Source organism: Aythya ferina (assembly GCF_964211825.1).
Source record: "Aythya ferina genome assembly, chromosome: 1".
NCBI classification, from domain to species: domain Eukaryota; kingdom Metazoa; phylum Chordata; class Aves; order Anseriformes; family Anatidae; genus Aythya; species Aythya ferina.
The window spans coordinates 119,755,050-119,778,756 of NC_140296.1; the positions used below are offsets into that span (position 1 = coordinate 119,755,050).

At 41.4% G+C, this 23,707-nt stretch overlaps 1 protein-coding gene and 1 long non-coding RNA gene across 30 annotated transcripts in view; one reads left to right on the forward strand and one right to left on the reverse strand.

Moving 5' to 3' along the window:
• Nucleotides 1–23,707, reverse strand: part of ZBTB20 (zinc finger and BTB domain containing 20) — a 457,627-nt gene that overhangs the window by 26,258 nt on the left and 407,662 nt on the right. For all 29 annotated transcript variants that reach the window (XM_084506527.1, XM_084506513.1, XM_084506520.1 and 26 more), the window contains 2 exons: nucleotides 13,338–13,434; nucleotides 5,127–5,314 (listed from right to left, as the gene is read on the reverse strand). The gene's annotated coding sequence lies outside the window, so the exon portion shown is untranslated. The remainder of the gene's footprint in view (nucleotides 1–5,126; nucleotides 5,315–13,337; nucleotides 13,435–23,707) is intronic.
• Nucleotides 4,475–5,905, forward strand: LOC311430132. The gene is made up of 2 exons (XR_014688584.1): nucleotides 4,475–5,154; nucleotides 5,446–5,905. It is a non-coding gene; the product is annotated as an uncharacterized lncRNA (long non-coding RNA).

Genomic DNA, 23,707 nt, shown 5'->3' on the forward strand with positions numbered 1-23,707 from the left:
GCTTAGCTTCCTTCAGAAAAGGCTCACATCATTATTATATTGTCTACAATAGGTTATCTAAACATACATCCTTTCTTAGGTCACCAAAAACAACCTAAAAATACTCAGCTCTAGCTAACACATAGATAACACATAGATTAGCAAAAATACAGATGAAATGACAATTAATGTACTGCCTGCCACTGAAAACAAGGAAACTGGTAGAATCAGGGCCCTCCTTCTCCCCTCAGTGTAGAAATTGTTTCAAAGCTCCAGAGCAGTTCTTAGGGAATCATAATCACACATTTCCAGAGGCAAAGAGGGAAGACCGTAAGGGCACATAACCATTCTCTTCCTGCCACAGAGCCTCAAAGAGGAACACAGGAAACCTAAAACATAAAGATGAGGCCAAACCACCTTAGGATCCATCTAGTCTCTACATTAGCCATGGGCAAATCAAACCTGTTGATTCACGAGAAGGAAATGGACGATCCCTCTAGCTGCGCAAGAAAATTAAAAGCTGGAGTTTCACACCCACTCGCAATGCTCCGTGGAGTTTAGGAACCTCTTGAGGTTCCCTCTCTGCCTTTCCCCACTTTGCTGGAAGGCTAACAATCTACAAAAAGCAGAATTTAGAAAACAGCCTAATTTCTAATTTCCCATCCTGTGAAAGTTAAAAACTCTGGAATTGGACCAAGTCAGCCACATCACTTGAGGACATATGGACAAATAGTTCAGATCTAGTTCATTACCAGAAGTGCTTATAAAATGCGTTGTATTCAATATATAAGAACTCTCTGGCCCCTTGGTAAAACATTACTTATTAAAGTCCTCCCCATCACAACAACTTGCCAATGATTATTTCATGGATTTTTCAAAAGTTATCCATGCCTCACTGTTCTTTGCAACTTTCATGCCCTATCACGGTCTGAGGTGTCTAAGAATTCTGTGTTCTTTAAAAATCACAACATTTGCTCCAGCAGTGTTTCCAATAATTGTCCAACCTGCCTCCCAGTCCCATGGAAACTCTTTGCTAAGATGTTACTTTTCCCTTGTCTGGAACAAATTCCTACACAGATGGACCATCCAACGTCTAAGAATAACTCTTTTAACTATCAATAGAGACAAAGAGATTCAGCTGCACTTTTCCCATGGGATTCCTTTAAGTTTGGACACATCTGTTAAGATGCATACGTCAGAGCCTGAATGAAGTTTTTGTCTGATTGTATCTCTTAGCACTTGTGGAAGTTTCTGCCAAAATTATCTTATCTCTTGGCACTTGCAAAAATATATACTGATATATGCTTTCTAAAGGCCTCCTGAAATAAGCGGCCTATACAGACCAAATCAGTTTAAATAGAGAGCAAAGTCCCGATGACTTCCTTTCCTCCTAGCAAAATCTTTAGAAGCTTTACCTGAGGGAGTTCAGCCTTCGAATCTACTACCAACTTTACGCGTCCTCTGTCCCTAAACAAAAAAGTGTGTGGAAAGTTGCAAACAGCACCAATCTCATATACTTTACTTGGCTTCTCTGTAACCTTTCCAGAACCTGTGCCTCCATACTCAGCTTTGTAGTTTTTTGCACAAACACCTTTCTTCTGAGCAAGCAGCTACATCTGTTTGTGACAGCTGAGTAGCTAGAGGTGTTTGGAGCTCTATCAACTCACTCTATGATTTAATTCCAAATTAATTCAAAGTGGTGCTTTCTATTTGCCAAGCCCTACATGAAAACAGTTACCTCAGGAAGCACCTCTTTCTCTAACCTCTTTCTCCAATTGCATGGCATGAGCTCGCATTTTCCAAGACTGAAAAAGATGAGACCTGGACACAATGTGTCCTAAGTTCTGGATTTTGCTTCGAAGATAAACCTGCACTGGAAATACATCATAATGTTCAAAACCAAAGTCCTGGAACAATCAGAAGCAATTCAGTTTCATCGTGAATAAGCAGCACCAGAAGCAGCAGGTAGAATATACTACATTAAGCCCTAAATTAAGTTGTATGTCACATATGACTTCACTCAGATATTTTTTTTCCCCCCACTAGGTACTCATTTCAGTAAGACTGGCATTCAGACTATTGCTTAGGCTTTCTTCACCTCTGCCTTTTACGGGCGAGAAGCAGATGGCTATCATGGAGCTTTTATTTCCTATGCTTGGAAAAAGTATTTTGATGTGAATCATTCCAAAAGCACCCTGATTTTTTAAAGTAAATTGGCTTATGAATATTTCTCATAATAAATATGTGGTGGTGTTTTCTGCCAAGCACTAGTGATTGTGCATGCAAAATGGTCAGTGAAGATTTCAAAGTGATTTGAATAGGTGGCCCATAAAATCCAAGTCTTTTTTCCAGATACATGAATGAGGGCTTATGGAGCCATCTGTACATCAGTACATTTTTCCAAGAATGGAAATACCCTCCGTGCTAACTCTTTCAGGGTGTTTCTAATATTTTGCATGAGACAATTCCTCTCAAACTTCCTGCCTAATCCTAGTTTCTAAATAGAGTATTTATCATCCTACCCCACCAGAATGAAAAATGCCCTCTTGAGAATGAAATATAATCTGCCCAGTCACAAGGGTAGAGGCTGCATGGTGGTCTGGGCAAGGGAGAAGAAGCAATCCTGTAGTGTTTAGAAGGTAGGGAGAAGGACAGGAGGTGATGCTGGCCCAAAGAAGGAAGATATCATCACAGGTCCAAAAGCTGAGGGCAAAAAAGAGATGTGGCCATGTAGTTCTGAGAGGAGGGGAAGAGAAGGGCAAAGGGAGGGGTTCTAGTGTGAGGGGAAAGGCAGGGGAGGACAGAGGTAAGGAAAGAGTTTATAATGACAGGAAAGCACATTTTTAAATGTTGGGAGCTACAAATACTCATCTCTTGGGTCAATGAATGTGTTCCAGCAGAAGGAATTGAGGCAACATTAAAAAAAAAACAAAACACACACAAAAAAAAAAACAACACAAATACATAACGTGGTAGATAGCTGTAGCAAATATGCAGACATAAATTCATCATGCCTTATTTTGTCTTCGTGTGAGAAACTGGCATTGCTATTTTGCAAGAGCATGCCAAACACTAATTATATGCATACTGCCCCAAACAAATACAGCCTGATGAAGGTTATAACCCAGCATAAATAATGGAGGTTTTTCCATTGGTTTCAAAGCACAAGGAATCAACTAACAGAGATCAACACCACAAGAGGCTTTATCATTTCTTGAATTTTTGCAGGACTCTAACTGTATTTTGGGAACTAAATTTCAACAGCTACTGAAATAGGAGAGTATTAATGTTGAAAATATTATTAAACTTATTTACTGAAAAAAACGACTTCCATGTGAAAGGAGCATCTATTCTGGGTTTTAAGTTTTTCATTCATATTGGTACTGTGAATTTAGTAGGAGTGAAGGTGACTTGGGGACATTAAAACCTTTGGGGTGTAAAAGGCTGTTTGTCCACAGAACAGGTAGAGCATGAAGATCTGTAGGCTCCACCTCCCCATGGTGCCCTTTGCCAATTTTCCTCACCCCTGAACTTGGCCACCTCAGAAAGCAAAAGCAGGAGGTCATTCTCTGAGTTCCCTACAATCCCTGCTGGCCTCTGTCCTAAGGTTGCTTTCATGAGTTTCTATTTGTACTGTCAAAAAACATCAGTGTGAGGTTTCAAATCCCATTTAGTAATGAACTCTTTCATCTTTGTGAATGGGATAAAGAGATTCTTTGTTTGAAAATAAGGATTATATTTTTCTTGTTGTTCTGCTCATTTTTGCATCTTTTCACAAGCTTTTTGTTTTCAGAAAACATTACAAGACAAAACTGTACCCCGGTTTTAACAAAGAGTTTGACATCTCCAATTTGAAGAGAATTCTTACATACACTAAATAGCATGCTGCCTGCTGCTCAATTGTTTCACGTCTCTTTCTTCTCCCCAAATCACCAGGTGAGATTTAGGAAAGTCTCCCCAATGTTTTTATCAGCTCTATTAAAACCAAGATCTCTAGAAGAAGCTCATAATGAATACAGTCAGAAGCCAGCAGGAATGAATTGCAGCTAAAGTGATTTTGATAGTGATGAGCCCTATAACCCAGCTGCTTCCAAGTTTGGCCCTGAGGCAGGATTTTTAAATTAAGAAAAGAAAAGAATATACATACTTTTTAATCTGATTTTTTTTTTATTGTCATGCCCTGATTTTTTTTTATAGGCCTTTGCAAAGTCTGGTTGGCTTCTGAGCTCTTGAAACCTGGCATCATCATCTTTCTTCCTCCTTTTTTCCCCTTTGTAAGTTTACAACATCCTAAAACCACCACAAAAGAGGTAAGCTATATTTTATACAACTAGTGAATGATGAGGTTGACATCACCCTCTGTGTTCCTGCCCAAGAGACTTTTAGGCAGGGACCACTATGAAATGATGTCGTTTTGAAGACTTGACAGGGTAAGTGCTGACTTTTTAAAGCATAGTTTTAATCATTTCTCATTCTCTCTCCTTTTTTTTTTTTTTCTTTTTTTTTTTTTTGGGGGGGGGGGGTTGAAAATTTTGCATGTCCTTATGTCCTTTAAAAGTTAATGTCCTTTAAAAGTTAACCCATGCTGAGTAATCTGAAAGTGAATGCACTGAAAACAAGGGTCTTAGGCTGCTACAAGCACACAAGTTCACAAAGATCTTCCAGAGCCCTCACATGCTTTATATGAACCCCTCCACAGAAGCACTTTTCCCTGTCTTGGTGGAAATCCTTTACAAGCCAGAATGTTAGAGCCAGACACTTGTTTTCTCCCACTGGAAAACAGTACAGGCTGAAACTCCCTGCCAGTAGATATGCTTGGGTAATGAGAAGCATATGACTACCTGAAGAGGAGTAACTACAGTTTTAGTTTGAAGCAGACACGCTCAGAGGGTTTTCCCTTTTTACTTCATAAGAAGTAGGAGCAGCCAACATGCTCTCATCTTCCCCCGGCTGGCTGCATTATTGTGACCCTACCGCAAAACACTGTTTTAGGGATAATTTCCAAAAAAGGGAAAAGGTAAACCCTGAGGAAGTCATGCTTGTGCCATTATGGAAAGATCATCCAACTGGCTGGAAAGCCTATTCTGCAGTAAGGAACATCTTTTCAAGAACCCTGGTGCAACCCAGCAGTGCGTTGGTGTACTCACAATCAGATGACCCTGTGTGTGCGTGCAGGTTTGTTGGTGAATGTGGTGAGTGGATGAGGGCCGGGTTCAGAGACGGAACAGCTTCAAGGTTCAGGCAGGGAAGGCCCGGCTTGGCGCTGCATGCACCCGTCTGAGTAATCTCATTCTCCTCAGACGCCTTCTGGTTTTCAGCTGTCTTGGGTTTCTTCCTGAAAATAAACAAAGAGACCTTTGAAGGGACTGACTGCATATTTGGGAAAAGGCATTTTTAGAATCTGTTAAAGATAACTTTCTTTCCCCCCCCCCTCACCCTCCCTCTCTCCTCTCTTTTCCCTTACAGGGGAGGGAGGCAGAGAAGACTCTCCTCCATGCTTCTTGTTTGGAAACAAGCTGCTCCTTGTTTTGACTCTGATGCAATGGCCCTGAGACTGTATTACAGCAAACAGGCCAAGAACGAAGCTCCTCATTCTGCCCCTACTGATGACATATAAAATGAAACTAGTCCCAGTGGTTTAGACAGTTGAAGCTCCATTTGACAAATACTAACTAAGGCTGCAGCATTTTGAACAGAAAGTTATACAGGAATGCAATAGACTTGTCTGAAAAGCAAAAAATATGCAAGTTTCCAGTTCAACACAAATCAGGGCAAAGACTCATAGAGAAAAGCAGTGAAGTAATCTTGATATGCAGAGGTCATCTAAGTAAAGCATTAGGATTTGGAGCCTGAAACAACAGAGAACATGCACGATGCATGCGAATCCCAAAGCCTCTGCCTACCCAGAACCTCGTGGCATTTTGTATACACAAGGGATTAAAGCAAGCAGTGATTACTCATTACACAAATGGGGAAACCGAGGCACAGAGAAGAGACTTGATGGACTTTGGCTCATACAGCAAGTCCTCTGTACAGGCAGGCAAGAACCTGGATCTCCTCTTTGCTTCTTTTCTATTTTAGACTTGAGAGCCACATTTCTGATGCTCCCTCGAGGCAGGCAGCTGCCAGGGGGACCTTGGGCCACAGCCTCTAGCAGGGGACACCGCTGCCATAGCCTACGATGTGGCCAACAGCACCCAGATAAACATTTGGCACAGGGTGCTGCTGGAGCCATGGTAGCACAGCCTGGCATCCACCACTTTTTGTCTGGGTCCATGATGGTGACAGAGCTCCTCTCGATGGAGATGGAGACAGGTCCTATGTGTGAAGGGACAAGCCAGCAGCCATTGCCAGCATGGGAAGGGCTCCCCACTGCATGTGCATCCACCTGGGACAGCTTGCAGGCGACACACTGAAAAACGTGATTTTTGAGACCTGGCAGGGCTTCTGGCTCAATTTTGAGACAACCCTGCCTTACAGGGACAACGTGGGGCAGCGGGACGCCCGCCGGGCCGAGCAAAGGCCCGGGCCGCTTACATAAAGGCGTTATATAAGGGCGGCACGCCCGGCCGGGGGCAGGGCCCGGGCCCGCCGCCATTTCCTGGCGGTCGCCGTCGGGGGGCAGCAGGCGCCCAGGCCCGGCCCGGCTGCCGTGGCCTCGGAGGTGTCACCTCGGCCGCGACTGAAAGCTTCGGCGGGTGCGGGAGGGAGAAGAAGAAAACACAAGTTAAACGGGCCAAAAAGAAATAAAACAAATCACGACGACCTTCCCCCTCCTGCCCCTTTCCTCCCCCTGCTCCCCTCTTTTCACTAACAACCCACAAGGTGAAGAAAAAGCGGGGAGTTTTTAGTTTCCTAAAAAAATAAAGAAAAAAAGTGATGCACAACACCCCCTGCAGAGGCCAAAATTCCCCCAAATCCTCCCTCTTGTCCAGAAGGAGTGCTTTCGGGTGTTGCAGGGGTGGTTTTCAGGGGAACCAAAGGTGATCGTGGGCAACACTGCTCTGCCTGAGAGTGCTGGTAGCCCAGATGTGTTTCTTTTGAGTTACTGGGGTTAAAAATCCCCACAGCGGACACACTGAGGCATGGACTGAGGGCACAGCCGGCTGCTTTATCCACATATATAATCAATATGCTCAAAATAAGCCAGGCCAAAGTCTAATCAGATCTAAATTAAAACAAATAGGAGATGACAAAATGGACCTTACTTAAAGTTTTAAAGGTATAGGTAAGGGCTGAACCAATGAACTCTATATTAAACAGAAGGAAAAATCAAAGTATTTTAAAACATATTTTTCCTGAAGAGTAAACAGAGCATCTCATCACCACAAGCTCTGGCATCCCTCAGTCTGTTCCCCATCCTGTCACCACGATCCACGTCTTGCTGCATAGATGAGGATACATGAGATGTATAGCTTGCACGTGAGCATGTATAATTTAAAGTGCACAGACTGCATATGTTTTGTTCATAGCAGTCTGTGTAGCTCCTTGGCATACTAACTCTGGTAACTCCCATTGTACGCCCTCACACGTCGCATGTCCTGACCCCATGACTTTTCCATGTGCACCCAGCACGTGCTGGATACTGCAGTGTGTATAAATCAGTGCTTTTTTTTACAGCATTGCTACCCAAGAAGCTTTCAAATAGAATGGCTTTTGTCCAGGCAGCAAACGATATACATAGTCAGTTAGACTCTGGTTGTGTCTGGAAGCTGAGCTCCCATATTTCAGCCCAGAAGTTGAAGTTGAACACTCAGAGTATGGCCTCTGACTCCAGCTCTGTCCACACACAAAGCTGTTTTCCTTGGGCTGGACAGTACTGTTATTTGCAGGGTAGGGGCTCAGTTTGAGCAAGCACTGCCTGTTGGTTGCTAGCACATCCAGAGTGTTTTGTTAGACCAAGCATGGACCAAAGCTGAGCTTTACTTCATCATGATCAGGCTGATCCTGTGTCTACCTCCCAAAACTCATCAGAGGAATAGGTTAGAAATACTTGAACTACAGGTAGTGACACCAATGAGGCTCTGCACATCATCCCCTGACTCTTCCTTTCCAAACCTGTGTATTTTCTACCTCGCTCTTCAGGCTGATGCTATATTATTGAGATGCTCTTGCATTGTCACTTTTCCACATCAGCATCCTGCAGTGTGGAGACTTGTCCTCGCCTGGATGGGAAGAGAAGCAATGGTACTGACTAGCACTAAAGGCAATACTTTTCCACAGCAGTTCTCCATTTCTCTTATGCTGTTTGTACGTGCCCTGTACCTCAGTACTACCTGAAATGAACACAAACTTCCACGTAAAGAAGTCTGAGAAACAGACTTTACAGTCTGGGAAACAGCCTATAAAGAAACTCAAACGAGGTTCTTCTCCGGTCTACAACATCAGACCGCTGTTGTCAGTTACGGACAATGGGCCAAACCAGAAACATGCTCCTATTGCTCTAAGTATATTGCTATCTTTTGTTCTGCTCTATCTCCCATATAAAAACCTCCTATTGCTATGACCTCCACCTACATATTCTACTTAAATATTCATACATTCACGTACACAGTCTATGTATATTGCTATCTTATTGCTATATTCTTCACAAGGAGAGTTGTTAAGCACTGGATCAGACTGACAAGACAGGTTGTGGCACCTCCATCCTTGGAGATTTTCAAAACTTAATTGAACAAGGCCCTGAGTAACCTGATCCAGCTTGGAAGTCAGCCCTGACCTGAGTGGGGAATTGGACTAGAGACCTCCAGAGGACCCTTCCAACCTAATTTCTTCTCTGATTGCATAGTTCTTCTATGAACAGTTCCATCAGTGAGCTCTCTAATAAATCTCTATGTTCCAGAAGGTAAAATGGGACACTAACCGTGGAAGAGTATGAATGGTCTTAGCTATGTCAAAGAAAAGAAAGAGGAGAGGAGAGGAGAGGAGAGGAGAGGAGAGGAGAGGAGAGGAGAGGAGAGGAGAGAAAAAAGAAAAGAAAAGAAAAGAAAAGAAAAGAAAAGAAAAGAAAAGAAAAGAAAAGAAAAGAAAAGAAAAGAAAAGAAAAGAAAAGAAAAGAAAAGAGAAAAGAAAAGAAAAGAAAAGAAAAGAAAAGAAAAGAAAAGAAAAGAAAAGAAAAGAAAAGAAAAAAGAAGAGAAGAGAAGAGAAGAGAAGAGAAGAGAAGAGAAGAGAAGAGAAGAGAAGAGAAGAGAAAAGAAAAGAGAAAAGAAAAGAAAAGAAAAGAAAAGAAAAGAAAAGAAAAGAAAAGAAAAGAAAAGAAAAGGAAAGAAAAGGAAAGGAAAGGAAAGGAAAGGAAAAGAAAAGGAAAAGAAAAGAGAAGAAAAGAGAAGAAAGAAAAGAAAAGAAAAGAAAAGAAAAGAAAAGAAAAGAAAAGAAAAGAAAAGAAAAGAAAAGAAAAGAAAAGAAAAGAAAAAAGAAGAGAAGAGAAGAGAAGAGAAGAGAAGAGAAGAGAAGAGAAGAGAAGAGAAGAGAAGAGAAGAGAAGAGAAAAGAAAAGAGAAAAGAAAAGAAAAGAAAAGAAAAGAAAAGAAAAGAAAAGAAAAGAAAAGAAAAGAAAAGAAAAGAAAAGAAAAGAAAAGAAAAGGAAAGGAAAGGAAAGGAAAGGAAAGGAAAAGAAAAGGAAAAGAAAAGAGAAGAAAAGAGAAGAAAGAAAAGAAAAGAAAAGAAAAGAAAAGAAAAGAAAAGAAAAGAAAAGAAAAGAAAAGAAAAGAAAAGAAAAGAAAAGAAAAGAAAAGAAAAGAAAAGAAAAGAAAAGGCACAGGGGTGAGAGTGAAAATGAAGCAAGTAATAAATATTGATTGTGGAACCTTCCCAAAGTATAGCTACTTATGTACTATGCCTGGACTTCATTGATTACAAACCTGGACTGATTATTTCAATTGTGGAGGTCAGTCTACCTTGTTACTGTAGTTCATGTGAGTAAGTTTTCCTCTACAGACTAATCCTGGAAAGAAGAAGTTTGCTATTATTGCTACAGTCAATGAAAGTTGCAAGATATTTGTAGAAGACTTGGGAATTTGCCCTTGGAGCATGTGGGTCCAGTCTGATCCCCAGTTATCTCTCTGAGCTCCTTCTCCACACTCACCTGCACTGCATTACAAGCCCTTCCAAATAGTGCATGCACTCTTGAAACTATCAGAGGGCTATCCTCATCATCTTTGCTTCTTGTAAAGGTCAGCAGAAGGCCAATATAGCAAAGAGAAGGTACTTTGTATGAACCTGATGGACAGACTCACAGAAGTTGGGGACAGAAGAGACACTGGCTTTTCCAAACTAATCTGAGTCTTGAGGGTCACTACAGAATTCATACTTACTACAGACTTAAAAGAAATTTATCCAGTTGAGTTCTAACCATCCTACTTACTCATCTTTTTAAATGATGTGTCCTATGTGCAGACATGTTTATTTGTTGGTATTCATTTTCAGCGTTCCTTTGTGTGTTGTGTTACTTCTCGTTATGTTCATTTACACCACTTAAAATATGTTCTCTTTCTTGACTGCACACTCTCCAATACCTAATATCAACCTAACTACACCATTGTCATCCCTGAACAGAACTGGGTGTATTAGTGTAAAACAGGACCTACAATCTTGTAGGTCCTGCTCTTGTGTAAAACAGGACCTACAATCCCTACCAGCTTTTTCTTTCTGTTTCCTCAAACTCCTCTGTCACTATCTTCATTGCAGTGAGGCATTCCCTCCTTCCCATCTACCTCAACCCTACGGTATCACACGCTAAGGTCTCGTGTCTAACACACTAAGACGTGGACAATTCACAATATTGCAGCTACTGCAGTGATTGCACTGGACACAAAGTAGGATAGTCCCCTTTCTATTTAACTGGAAGGCAGAACAGGTAATATTTTGGATGTCCTAATGTTGAGAGCTATCTAGAAACTAATTCCTACCACTGTGCCTTTCAAACTCCTGCTACCTTTATCCCTTCTTGCTGCCACTAATGCATTCGGCCTTCCTGCCCCCAGTCCTCCACTTGCTCTCCACACATGATTTCTTTGCATACATCTCCCCTGCAGCCAATGCTTGAGTTTGGAATGAATTTCCCCTTGAGGGGTTAGCAAGTTCTTACAGCTGAACCCCCCCAAATCAGGTCTCTGTCAAAAACAGGTGATGTATGTTGTTGAGCTTCAACTACTTTTCACAGGGCAGCTACCACAAATGCTTGAACACACCTTTAGGGAAGGAGCAGCTCTTTGTCCTGCGGAGAGAGCAGGTTAGCAATGAACAAACCAGCTCAGGTCTTGGATCCTGTGTCGCTGCACAGAACCCACAGCAGTATCCTGGCTCTCAGGGGAAGCTATGATACTGTGACTGTACAAGAATAATACTACATAATGAACAATAATGAGGCAGTTTTCAGCCTCTGAATACAGGGAGGGCTGGGTCACCAACCAGACCTTTGTTCGTCGCATACTAAGCAGCATGGAGGGAACATGCCACAGGGTTGCTGATGTTAGGAGTGCTGCTGCTGGTTGAGTTTGCCCATCCATGTTCCAGGTGTTATTTCTCTTCCTAGCTGATACTGCATCACCTTCTAGTAATTGCCCTCTGGTTGCCTGTACTGCCCAAGCACTGTACTTAACTCACTAGTGAACAGTTTGTCTGTAACCTTAGTAACCCACACAGACTGTATATAATTAAAAAAAATGGCTTCTTGGACCCTAAAAATACCAGGGTGTGAAAACAATTCATGTCTGGTTTTAAGCAGTATTTTTTCCCAGTGCTGTGCTGCACATTCTTCCTCTGCCTGTATGCGACTAACACAGCTCCTGATAGCAGAGCTTATCACTGCCAGTGTTGTGTCTCTTCCAGACGTGACATTGACAATACATATTTAGAAACTGACAAAGTGAAAGAGAGAGATGAGTATAATCACTGAATAAAAAACAAAACAAAACAAAAAACCCACAAAACACACCACGACAACAAACAAAACCAAACAAAACACAAGAGCAAAAAGCACTTAAATCTGCTCAAAGCCCTCACCTCAAAATTCAGGGCACACTGAATTTTGGAGCCACAGGTGGAGCTTCCTGAGACAAGCTCGCTTTAAAAAAAACCCTAAGCCATTCCAGTTTTCCTGCCAGAAGTGTTGCTTCAGTAGTAAGAAGTCCTGCACAGGCTGACTGCCTGAATATTCACACAGCTTCTCTGATGATTTTGCAGCCACATTGATCTTCATGCTGTTACAGCTACATGAGTGGCAGTTTGTTTAAAATCTCTGATTGCAAGTTTGTATCATACAATAGAAAACACAAACTCCTGAAAACATCGCCATAAAATGTAATATGAAAGAGAAATCCCAGCAGAATACTGCAGAACAAGAATGGGAGGCATGGAGAGCTGACAAGAGAGGCCCAATGTTCTTGTGCAATAAAAGCTTGGAAAATTTAATCAACGCAGAAAAGTAAAATAAACTCCAAAATCCCTTACAGGAGACTGATTAACATAATCAAGTTAAACTCAGAGATTAAGTTCAACTTAGATTGAAATTTGCTGGGTCTGTTTCAGACCTGAAATGGGGCTGATATGCCCCCAAATTTGTCCATTTTTTCCATCTAAACCACAAACCTCATAAAAGTTACTCCCTGCCCATGAAACCTGCCTCACTTACAACCTCAGAGCATCTTGGCTACAGCAACACTGCCACAATACTGGCAAGCGCTGAGAATTGATCATAAATCAAAACTATGAGATCTACGGGGAAAAAAAAAGCGGTGCAAATAACACACAATTGATCGTTTCAGAGCATAATAGAACCACAATGCAAAGTCAAAATTGTCTTAGAATCTCAGGCAACTTTACCTATGTAATCCAGCCAAAATTTACCAAATTGTAATGGCCTAAAGTAACTTCTGTCCAAATTAGAGATGACTCAAAGCCTGGAAAGAACAGATTAAACCTTTAAGGACTTGCAGTAAATTCAATCTGCATTGCATGAAACACCAGTGAGAGGAAAGGTGTCTCATTAAAAAGTAATAAGAATAAAAAAGAAGATAAACACTCTGAAGACAAACATGGATGAATCGACTACAACAGCACGAACTAGAGCAGGGAGCAGGGAGAACCTGCCAAACGAAAAGACACAAGCACATCAAACCAGCCATGGCTGAACTACGCTGTGAGGCTACGACTTAAATATTTAACAGCTTTTTATTGACATATTTTTTTGCCCACATATTTCCTTGTAAGTTTCAAAAGCAAAACTTAGCTTACACTCATCAGTAATGCTCACAGGTGCTGCAGTTTGTTTTTGTTTTTTAAATATGTCTTTTTTTTTTTTTTTTTTTTTTTTTTTTGCTGAAACAAGCAGTCTTTTATAAGAGATAAAATATACTTACAGTGGTTTCCAAATGGTATCACTCTTCAGGTAAATTACTCCAAGCCTTGGACCTAGTGCAGACGTTCATTGGGGCAGGGAACAGAGAGAGGCTGTGTCTGTACCAGAAAGAACCAAAAGGAAAGGTCAGGGGGGAAATAATAATTATTTACCAAGAGCAAGAAAACTTGCTGCAATGCTAACTGGCATTCTCCACTGTCAGTACAGCTGGCTGGAGCCTGGTTCAATCTCCCCAGCCCCATCTGTAAATGACAACAGAATTGGTCCCCGGCTACCACAGGCTACCCATGCAACCTATTCTGGTGAAGTTGGGACAGAGAGGACGAGCCAGCAAAAGGCTATCAGTAGGATTCATTCTGAGAAGTTGCTCACTCTGACGGCATGAGCACGGAGAAGTGATGGAGAGCTAGCACAAACTTGGCACCAAAATGCATCTCATCAGAACAACAAGGCTAGTCCTGTTCAGAGCAGCAACAAACACTTCCTTAGAACTAAAAGGCAGGAAAAGGAAGGAAAAAAAAAAAAACAACAACCTCCTTCGCCTCTTTTGCTGTCTTTGCATCACAAAAATGACGGCTCACATCAAAGCAGAAACCCCACTTATCTCCCATCGGCCACCAGGTCGACTGCAGTGAGGCCAGTGAAACAGCTTATTGTCAGCCCTTCGGGAAAGAGGCAACTCAGCAGCAGCTTTAAGTCTGAAACGTCCCGAGCTCAAGAGGGAGTTGGGCTCAATGGACTAACACAGAAGTGGATCCAAAGAGAAACCTCAGCTCCAGTATTTATTAGAGGGTGATTTCACCACCCAGACCTAAGTTTTTGGGAGTATTTACATTTTTGGGGGACTTGAATCCTTCGCTAGACTAACAGAGCTCCTCCTTTGCTAACTTCGTATGATCTTTGGGTGGCTCGTTGTGGATGTTGGAAATGTGTCTGAAGTTAACATCCAGAGACAGAATTAAATCCTGCTTACTTCACTTATGCAAAGAACTCCTGGGACATCAGCATATTCAGTCCTACCCACAGTGAAGCCAATGGTGCTGTTTCCATGAATAAATAATTTTGCCTGCTCTGATCCGACAAGAAAAGCAAATATTTGCTTTATCAAAGAAATCAAGGAGGTGAACAAAAAATGATAAGAGATGTAATTGTTATTTCACAGGTAGTTAATGTCACTGTGCAAGTTGGAATTTATGTCTGTAAATGCAACACAATAAAGAAAACCCCACTGTTAGTGCAGCAGGAACACTGGAATGAGTGCCAGCAGACACAATGAAGGATTTTAGATGACATTGGAATAATGTGCTTCACAAAATATACATTCAGTTTTATGTTCAATTTACACATTTTGTAATGATGACGCTTACTGGAGACTGGGATATATGCTACATACTCATTTCAACAGGCTACACAAAATCCATCAACTGCACTTCACAGGGGCTCAAAAACCATCTTTGATTCCAGTTTTTGTGGGCTCTCCCTTCTTGAGGCCTGCTTTGAATTGCAGATTGTGAAAATTTAAACAGAAAAAAAAAATCCTCAACTCAGCCTGAACCTCTGACTTTCACCGGAGTTTGGAGTGGAACCATATGCCAGCATCAGGTTAGCTCAAAAGAACTGCACAGAACAGTGACACCTTTGACCAGCGCGAAGGGTTGAATTTCAGAAGTGCAATAATGCCCAGCGATTCTGCAGATTGAAGTCCTTGCTAACACGCAGTGTGGCTTACTTTCAAACTCTCCTTTCCCCTTCTGTGCGCGCCCCACCTATTCTGTTAATGCTGACCTCCCTTCTTTTATCCACTTTGAACACATCTGTCTTTTGTCTGGCTGCTCCTCGTCTTTTTCAGGCATACATCCTGCATGCCTTGAAGAGTGCCCAGTACTTCAGTCGCCATGCATTTTTAACTTGTACCAGAAGCAGAAAATCACAGGATCGGGTCTTTAGTCTTTACTTCGGCAAAACTCCTGCTCACTTCACTCCTAATTTCACACAAGAGAAGTCTAAGAACTGAATGTACTAATCCTGCATATTTTGTCACCTCTCTCTTTGTGTGTGTCATTTATTGCTCTTCCAATCTCTGGGATTCCAATCCAAGTGGCTCTCTGTCATAGCGCTGCCTAGCACTCAATCTGGCTTCACATCAAAGGTCAGGGAAACAAGTTGTTAGAGATGGGCTGTTCAAAGTCTTCTACAAAATCTGTGCACTAAAACCCCCGTGGAAATCTGCGCTTAGAATATTTCCATTTTTCTTCATCTTTTTTGCTAGGGCTTTGGAAGATACATCTCTTTTCCTCCAGCGTGATGCACGTAAAGCACTGAGATCATCAATGGTTGGCAGGTACGTTTTAAGTACAAAACATCAACAAAGCTGGTGGTGCTTCAGAAGACATGCAGAGCACCACAGAGAGGGAAACACCCCAAAAATTCCTGAAAGTTTTTATCTAGCTAGACAAAAAAATAGAGGAAAATGATTTTTTTGACCACGAGAAGATTGGGCAAAAAGAGAGACATGCAGGACAGCAGGCAAATTTGATGTGTGGCACTGGGTTTAGTCACTTTTCCCCTATCTACCTGGGCTCCTCTATTGAGAAAAGGAAAACATTAACATCCCTGCTCCACGAGGTACTGTGTTCTTAATTAAGATCTTGGAGGATAAGCTTTCTGGATGAATGCATTCCAGAAATGCAGACTGCTATTACTTAAATATTCCCACTAACAATACTAACTCGGGCATTTTATATAACCTCACATTTATTCCACCTTGCTCTTCTCAAGCTTTATCTGGTAATTTAGAGGGTGTAAGAAACATTAATTGTATTACTGCTTTTATTAAGGAAGGTCCGTTTTATGATAGCAGTGATGTACTACAGATTTTGATTTAGGATGTACACTTCAGGTCAATTTCTATAGTGGCTTCAGTGGAGACACAGTGGGCATAAAGTCAGCAGAAAATGTGGTACTTTACATAATAATGCTGATGATTAATGGGCTCCCAAACCATAACTCCATATTCTGATGTACTGGCCCTCCTCCTCCTCCCTCCTGAAATTTGTGTCTTGACCCTTTCATCTCGTTTGCCACCTTTCCGGAGCCGTTCATTAATCAGCACCATTGATCTGATGCAGTCTGTCATATCCTATTACTTAAAACACACACAAGCAAGCATTGGCCTGACTCTGATCTTTACGCAACACACCGCCACAATATTTCCTTTATAGAAGGCTGAAATACTATAAACATCAATTTCCTGTTGGTGCTCAGTCCTGAAATTTGCTTTTTCTAAGTTTGTTCCCTGTGGGACGTTTCTGTCTCTGCCCCTAATTACACTTCTTTCTGCTCAGAGACATCACCGGACCCTTTCAGTATTCCCTCTTTGTTCAGGGCACCCACACGTTCGACCTGCAAGACACAACCAGCAGAATAGCTCTTTCTCTTCGTGCATGAGCTTGAGACCTGGTACCACAGTTTTCTGTTACTTTCTTTTAGTGACTCCTGATCAAGGGAGCTCAATTTTTTTTTAAGTTAATTGCTATTTATTTTATCCCTGCAATGCTTTTTCCCCCTCGTATCTTCAGAAGTCTGCTCCTTTCTGCCTTCTGTGTGATCCCTAGTAATGAAAAAATTAAAATATGAGCTTTTTGTGAGCTTATTTCTGATTATTATTTGCTGCGCTGGCACAGCACAGTCTATCATGAGGCAATGGAAAATAAGAACTCGCTAGTGCCACAGAAGTAAGCACGTCTGATCTTAATCCACATATTGTACAGGTCTCTTGAGTAAGGTGGGGTCAGTTTTAAATGACGCTTTCACAATCACGGATATATTTTCAGACTCAGCTGTCTAGGTTAAATGCAATTCTTTTTTGCTTACTTTTTCTCTGCAGGAGTAGCATTTTGGGTGAAATTTTTAAAGCAGCACTGAGAAGGAAAAGATGAGAGCAGCGGCGTTAACCGTCAACAAACGTGACTCGGGAGCCAGCTTCTTGCATGAAGTGGGTGATTCCAGATGCACTTTACTGTTTCCTTTTCAAAAGAAAGCACATCCTCTGACTAGGGCAGGCTGTGGCATTTATGTTAAGTGAACAAGGTTAGGACGTCGGCTACCTGCAGAGGTAGGTATCCGACCGCAATGTCTTCAGCAGAGATCAAGATGCGCTATTACATACACGACACCTTTCCATCAGAGACCAGAACTCATGCCATAGAAAACAGAAAAAATTACCAGCACAGGGCACATTATCAGAAGGCCACAGTGTGAATTTTTCTCAACAGTCAGGCCTTCATCTGTGAGAAGAAACTGCTCATTTCTGTACTCTACTGGGAAAACCGTATGTCCACTATCTGTTAAGTGGGCCTGAAATTCAGAAATTAATTTGTTAATGGGTTAGACATTTGCAGAAAGCCTGTTTAAAGAGGCTGGACTGCTCTAGCCTAGTAAAGGCCAACTTCCCATAAGGACATCTTTGCAAAAGTACTAGAGAAAAAAACCTCTCCCTGAAGTCCCATGGGTTCTTACTGAAATCTGGAATAGCAATGCAGTTTGTAGTAATGTCTACATCACGTTCCCAGTGTTTGTCTCACACACCCTCTATGACTTGTCTGTATCTGCTTCTTTTTCCCGTCTCTCACTCCTTTTTATCTGAGAGTCTAAAATTTCACTTCTCTTAACAGGCAGTTCTTTTCTTCACTTTGAATTTGGCACTTCGAATGGGCATTTTCTAGGGATCACTTTCATCTGATGATTCTTCTGATATTTCTTGCTATTTTGCAAGTGGTATTTCTTAATGCAACAACTACCTACACTTAAGAGCTAAGGTCCAAAAGGACAACTCTTCTACCAACCTTCCCCTCTGCTCCCTATGCTGGACACTCCCTCCTGCCCTAGCAAGTGGTACAAGGCCTCAACCATGAACTTTTGGAAATGTTCTCTCTCATTTAACATATATATTGAGTTAATGCTTATTTTCCACTGATGAAGATCTCATAATGCCTGGTGTGTCGGGTGCATAAGTCCAACCTTTGCAGAGAAGTAGGTTAGATAGCACATAAGCAGATTGTAGGTCAGTCTCCTGGCTAAACCTCGCTGTGGGCAGACAGTAAAGTCAAGGGGTGCACCTTCCCCCTCATCATAAAGGGCCAAGAGAGGAGGAAGTCCAGCCCAGCTACTCTTTGGGTTTGGTCCTGAGAAAAATCAGGGGAGACGGAAGAGCTCTGGCAGGCACATGAGGAAGATGGAGATACAGAGGAGATGTTGGAAATTCAAGCTCAGAGCAGGCACATTTACACACGTTTCGGCTTAGATATTTATGGAGAGGGCCTACTGGCCCCCATGACCAAAAACCCTATGGCTCTGAAAGGAAAAAAAAAGACTTAAGAAAGCCATGAGGTGCTACTTAGTGAAATGATGTTAGACATCTGTTAGGACTTTGCACTCCTGATTTGAAATGCTGAAGATAGCTGGTACCTGAAAGAGGCGACTAAATGTCAGTAGACGGTAGGCTTAATCAGAGCGGAAGCAGATCATTGAAAGGCCTGATGTAACATTCAGTCAGACATTCAAATGAACACAAAAATCTACAATGCCAGACTGAACCATGACAGTGTGTCAGACTGTGAGTTGTCTTTCACAAGTGGTAGAGAAAAGAAACGGTATTGTACGTGTAGATAGATATACACTTACATGGCAACAATATATGTGTACAGTTATAAATACAATTACTATTTTTAAATTATTCTGGCAAAATATTGTTCTCTATAATGACACAGAATTCTCCACATTCCTGCAGTGGAGCCATCACAATCGTTTCTCAATGCTCAATGACAACACGTACTTCTTAAAGCAGTTCATTAAAGTAGGGCATGACTGGGGGAAATACGTAAGGTCATGAATTTATTGTTGCTGTTTTCAAATATGGGGTAAATCTATGCTCAGTGGAACTGCACCTACATGAACCTTCCATGGAACAGACTGATTTCTGGATCATCCTTGTATACCGCTAGTGTTGTTGAGTTTTAAATGTTCATTTTCTACTGATACCTACTATTACTAGAAGCAGTTTGAGGATATAAGAAGCCCCATGCATTCATGTGCTGCTGCAGTAGGTTACAGTGCATCAGGACTATAGTATGAAACTCAAAAGGTTGATGGGAGGGGAACAAGGTGAGAGGTTTTGAAGCCATGAACACTGAAGAGGGCCAGCACAATCAGAATATTGCCTTGTTACCAAGAAGAAGGAACTTGGACAACATGACCCTTACTTGCTCTCCTAAGCAAAGTTCTCACAAAAAAACGAAGGTGTAGTTGTGCTGCAGTTATCACCAATGTTTCTGCCACTGAAATATGAGTTGCCATCACTGCAATCACCAGAGACGAAAATGTGTAGAAATTAAATTGTTACAGCAATATATCTGCCTAAGCTACTGCTTTGGCTAGATGAGCCAGATTAGCTCATGACAGATGAGCTTCATGAACATTTCATTGCCAAGGAACCCTGTCAAAATATTGGTGATTTCTCCGAATCTGTTCAACATCATGGAGATGTCAAACGAAATCTGAAAGGACATTATTTTTCAGGAAGAACAAAAACAATGAAAGCATATGAAGAGAATGAGCTGAGTTTTTTCCTCCTCCATTACACATTGCTGTGGTTTGATTGACTGCTGTCCTTGCAAATACTTTAGCTTACACCCTGAAACCCTTACTCCAGTAGATGTTGGTGAACTGAATGTCTGCAAAAAATACACATCTCCGTGTTCCAACAACCAGGATTGCAAATTGATAATGTACTTTTACCAAGTTGCAGGTACTGTTTCATCACAACACGTATCGCACTATTCATACTACCGGCAATGGTTCTACCATAATCCTCCTCACTCATAGTCGCAATGCTACAGAATTGGATGTATCCAATGTCTGGCCATCACATTTGTACTTCTCATCAATCACAAATCTGAACTGCATTGATATAATTATGGTAGGTGATACACAATGGTAACTGATAAAAATCTTAGAAATCAGACTCTACTTCTTCAAGGTTTGTTATTTAGAAGACACAATGAGATACTATTTACCTTCATTTATGGTATAATTCCACGCAAGCCAAAGGAACACTATGAGATATAAATTTTGATGGATTTGATCCATTTGTCCCAGAATAAAACAATTTGATCCATTTGTCACAGAAAAACAAAACAAAACAAAACATCACACACAAACACAAAACACACACACATACAAAACAAGACAGACTAGTAAATAAAACTTCTACTCATATATCTGGTTTTCTCAAGAACCAAGAGCCAAGCTATCAACCTGATAAACAGAAAAATCAAGTACCCTTCCCTGCTCTCCTCTCCTCCAAAAAAAACACCACAAAAACATCATCTTTGGGGAATTCTCCTCTCTCGCTGAGCTTTTATTATGAGACTTGTTTTAGAAGGAGCAGAAGAAACTTGCTACCTAATCCACCAATGCCTCTGCTAGAGGAAGATTTATATTAAAGATCATGTCTGCCTACATTCTGAGGGGCAAGGTCTGAGACAAGGAGCTTTTTCCTAAGATTTTAAGATTCATAGCACTGTTGCCCAAATGCTGAGCTAAACAACGATGTTACTGACAGTCAGGAAAAATACTCAAATGATTTAGAATTTCGTTGTTGTTGTTTTGGATGACTGTCTCCTGTCTCTGAAGATTTCCCTTGCAAGTCAATCATTAAAGAGTCAGTAACCAACACAATGAAAAGACTAGGTAAAAAGAACCACAAACGTGTTTTCCCAAATATGCATACCGTTCTTCCCGTGTGCTTGCTGCCTCTTGCCTCAAACTGTACAAATGAAAGCTTGTTTGATTTATGTCAAAAACTATATATAAAATATCACACAGGATCCACAGAGAAACAGAGCCACTCTGGGCTTTGGTTTCATTATCCATTGAGGAATAACTGACTGCAGCCTTGGAGTACGTAGAACTGATCAAAGCGTTTGCTTCCTCACAAGCAAAGAGAAACCCACTGTAGATTTCCTGTTTCATGCTTCAATGCCAAAACACAATGAAAAAAAAAGTTCTAGATGAAGACGTGAATTATTCTAAAACATTGTTCAATCAGATCTGATGGCTACGCGCATTTGCGAAGCTCGTCATTTGAAATGTCAAGTCACTGACAGCAGCGTGTCCTGAGGTGTGAGGTATGTTTGTGATGATAATAGTAATTATTATTATTTTTAAAGTTATGTATCATCTGCATCAAAACAGGATTTTTCTTATGTATATCTGAAATGTAAAGATGTCAGTGACAACCGTGTTATTCAGGTCTGGGTTTTAAATACCCTGTGCTAGAAAAGGTCAGAGTCAGGATATGACTAAATACCATTTCTAAAGCGCTTTGAGTTATTTTTCACTTTTCTCCTTAAACTTCATGCAGTGTGGCTGATGGAAAATGATTACTAACATTAATAGTAGCTGAAGTGATTTCTACTCTGCACAGCATATACAGCATCATGTGGTAAGGAAAATAACAGCTATAATTATTGTTATTCTTATTCCAGTATTAACAAATCATGAACTCTTGGGATTTATTGAAATTCAGCTCTCCTCTGAGCCTCTCTGAGGCTATTTCTCTGGTCATTTCAAAACTTTCTTGAATGAAACTGAAGGCAGTTGGCTCTGTTGCTGGATAAGTTCTGCTAACGTAGGAGGGCTGTCTCCTGAGTGCTAAAAAGACCATTTCCAAATCTTCAGCATCTTCTTCCTTGACAGCAGAAGTTACTACACAGAATGATTTAGATGTTGCTGAAATGAAATTCTGCAGGAGATCCAGTCTTCCAAGAGGAGACGTGGTAAGGATTGGCAGTGACTTGTGGGAACCTAATAACAACTTCCCCACCTTTTATTCCTGGAAGGTCACACGCTGTAGACAAGCAACTCTCTGGTGTTTGCTTTGGTGTTCTGAACGTAACCCTATTTTTTCCCCATAAGAAACAAAGTTCTGTAAAGAAGAGATTGGATCTTTAACTATAGGCAATCTGACAGCTACCTTACTCCTGCTATCTCCCAACAGAAATTGTCATACGAAAATGGCTCATATGAACAAAATCATGAAGGAGCTTGCAGATATTTTGATCTCTGCCACGACCAGCAAGAAGTACCATAGGAGATGGATCAGGAATCTTAGCTGTAGGGGAGCTCAGAGCTATTCTAGTTCAATGAGATTTCACAATTTGCTCTAATGAAGAGCGCTGGCAGAAGTTCAAAGCTACTCCAGGTCTCGACTCTCCCTCCACATTACTATAAAAATGACTGTAGAAGTGTTAACTGCAGAGGAGCCAAAAGTTGTTTTGGTTCCAGCCTTCCCCAGCAGGAGTAACTGAGAAAATAGAGTAGGAGTGTTAGTTCTGCTCCCAGCTCCCTCAGCCTCGTGCAGAACACCAGAGACGCCGCCGGGAACACAGCAAAGTGTGCCCAGCGCTGTCCCCTGTCCCAGCTCCTACCTCCTCAGCCGCTCCCTGCAAAGGCCACGGATATGGGTGCATCAGCTTGGTAACTCCCCAAATACTTCAGAATTACCATTAACCTCTGCTGCTGATAACCCCACGGCTGCTGGAGAGGCAGAAGTTATCAGGAGAATGGCTGTATTCAGCCAGCATTGATTTCTTCAGCCTTTTGTCTGTGTCTGCTTTCTGTCTCGTTTGGAGGTGGTTACTGTTACTACAAGTAGCATGAATCATGTCTCTGTTAAAAAACAGAGCTTCAATTGTCTTACATAACCCCTGGTAACTGAATGTCTAATAATAGCAAGCCATTTCCAGGTAGGGAATCTGTCTGTGTCCCAGACCCAGACACATGCGCGCGCATGCACACACATATTCATATTACTTTTTACACCTCACTTCTGGGAAGGAGAGAGCTTTTAACATGCAATGTGACAGTTCTAAGCTGCAGGACCTGGCAACTACTATTTTAAAATGCCATTTTTTTCACTTATTGCCTTGAGAAGCTGGTCCAGTACGAGCAATTTGCTTCACAGCCCAAGCAGCGAGAGCTAGGGAAAAGAAAACGTAACAGCAGTGTTTGGTTTTGAGAAAGCATTAAATGGCAAAGACCGTGGCTGGATCTTGACCTGAAAGGTTAACTCTTGCTAGATGTGAACTCTCCATCTGTCTCTTAGAGAAGGCTCACGTTTTGATAAAGCTGTTACTTTCCCTAGTTCTGACAAACCTTTATGTTTTAATTCCCTCAGTTCTCCCCTTGATACAGTAAAGGAAAATATGCAACTCCCTCATTAATGCAAGGCTAGTAGATAATGTTGCAAATCAACATTGAGGTCTTCCAATGAAACTTTTTATTTGTATTGTAACCCACAACTAGTAAACA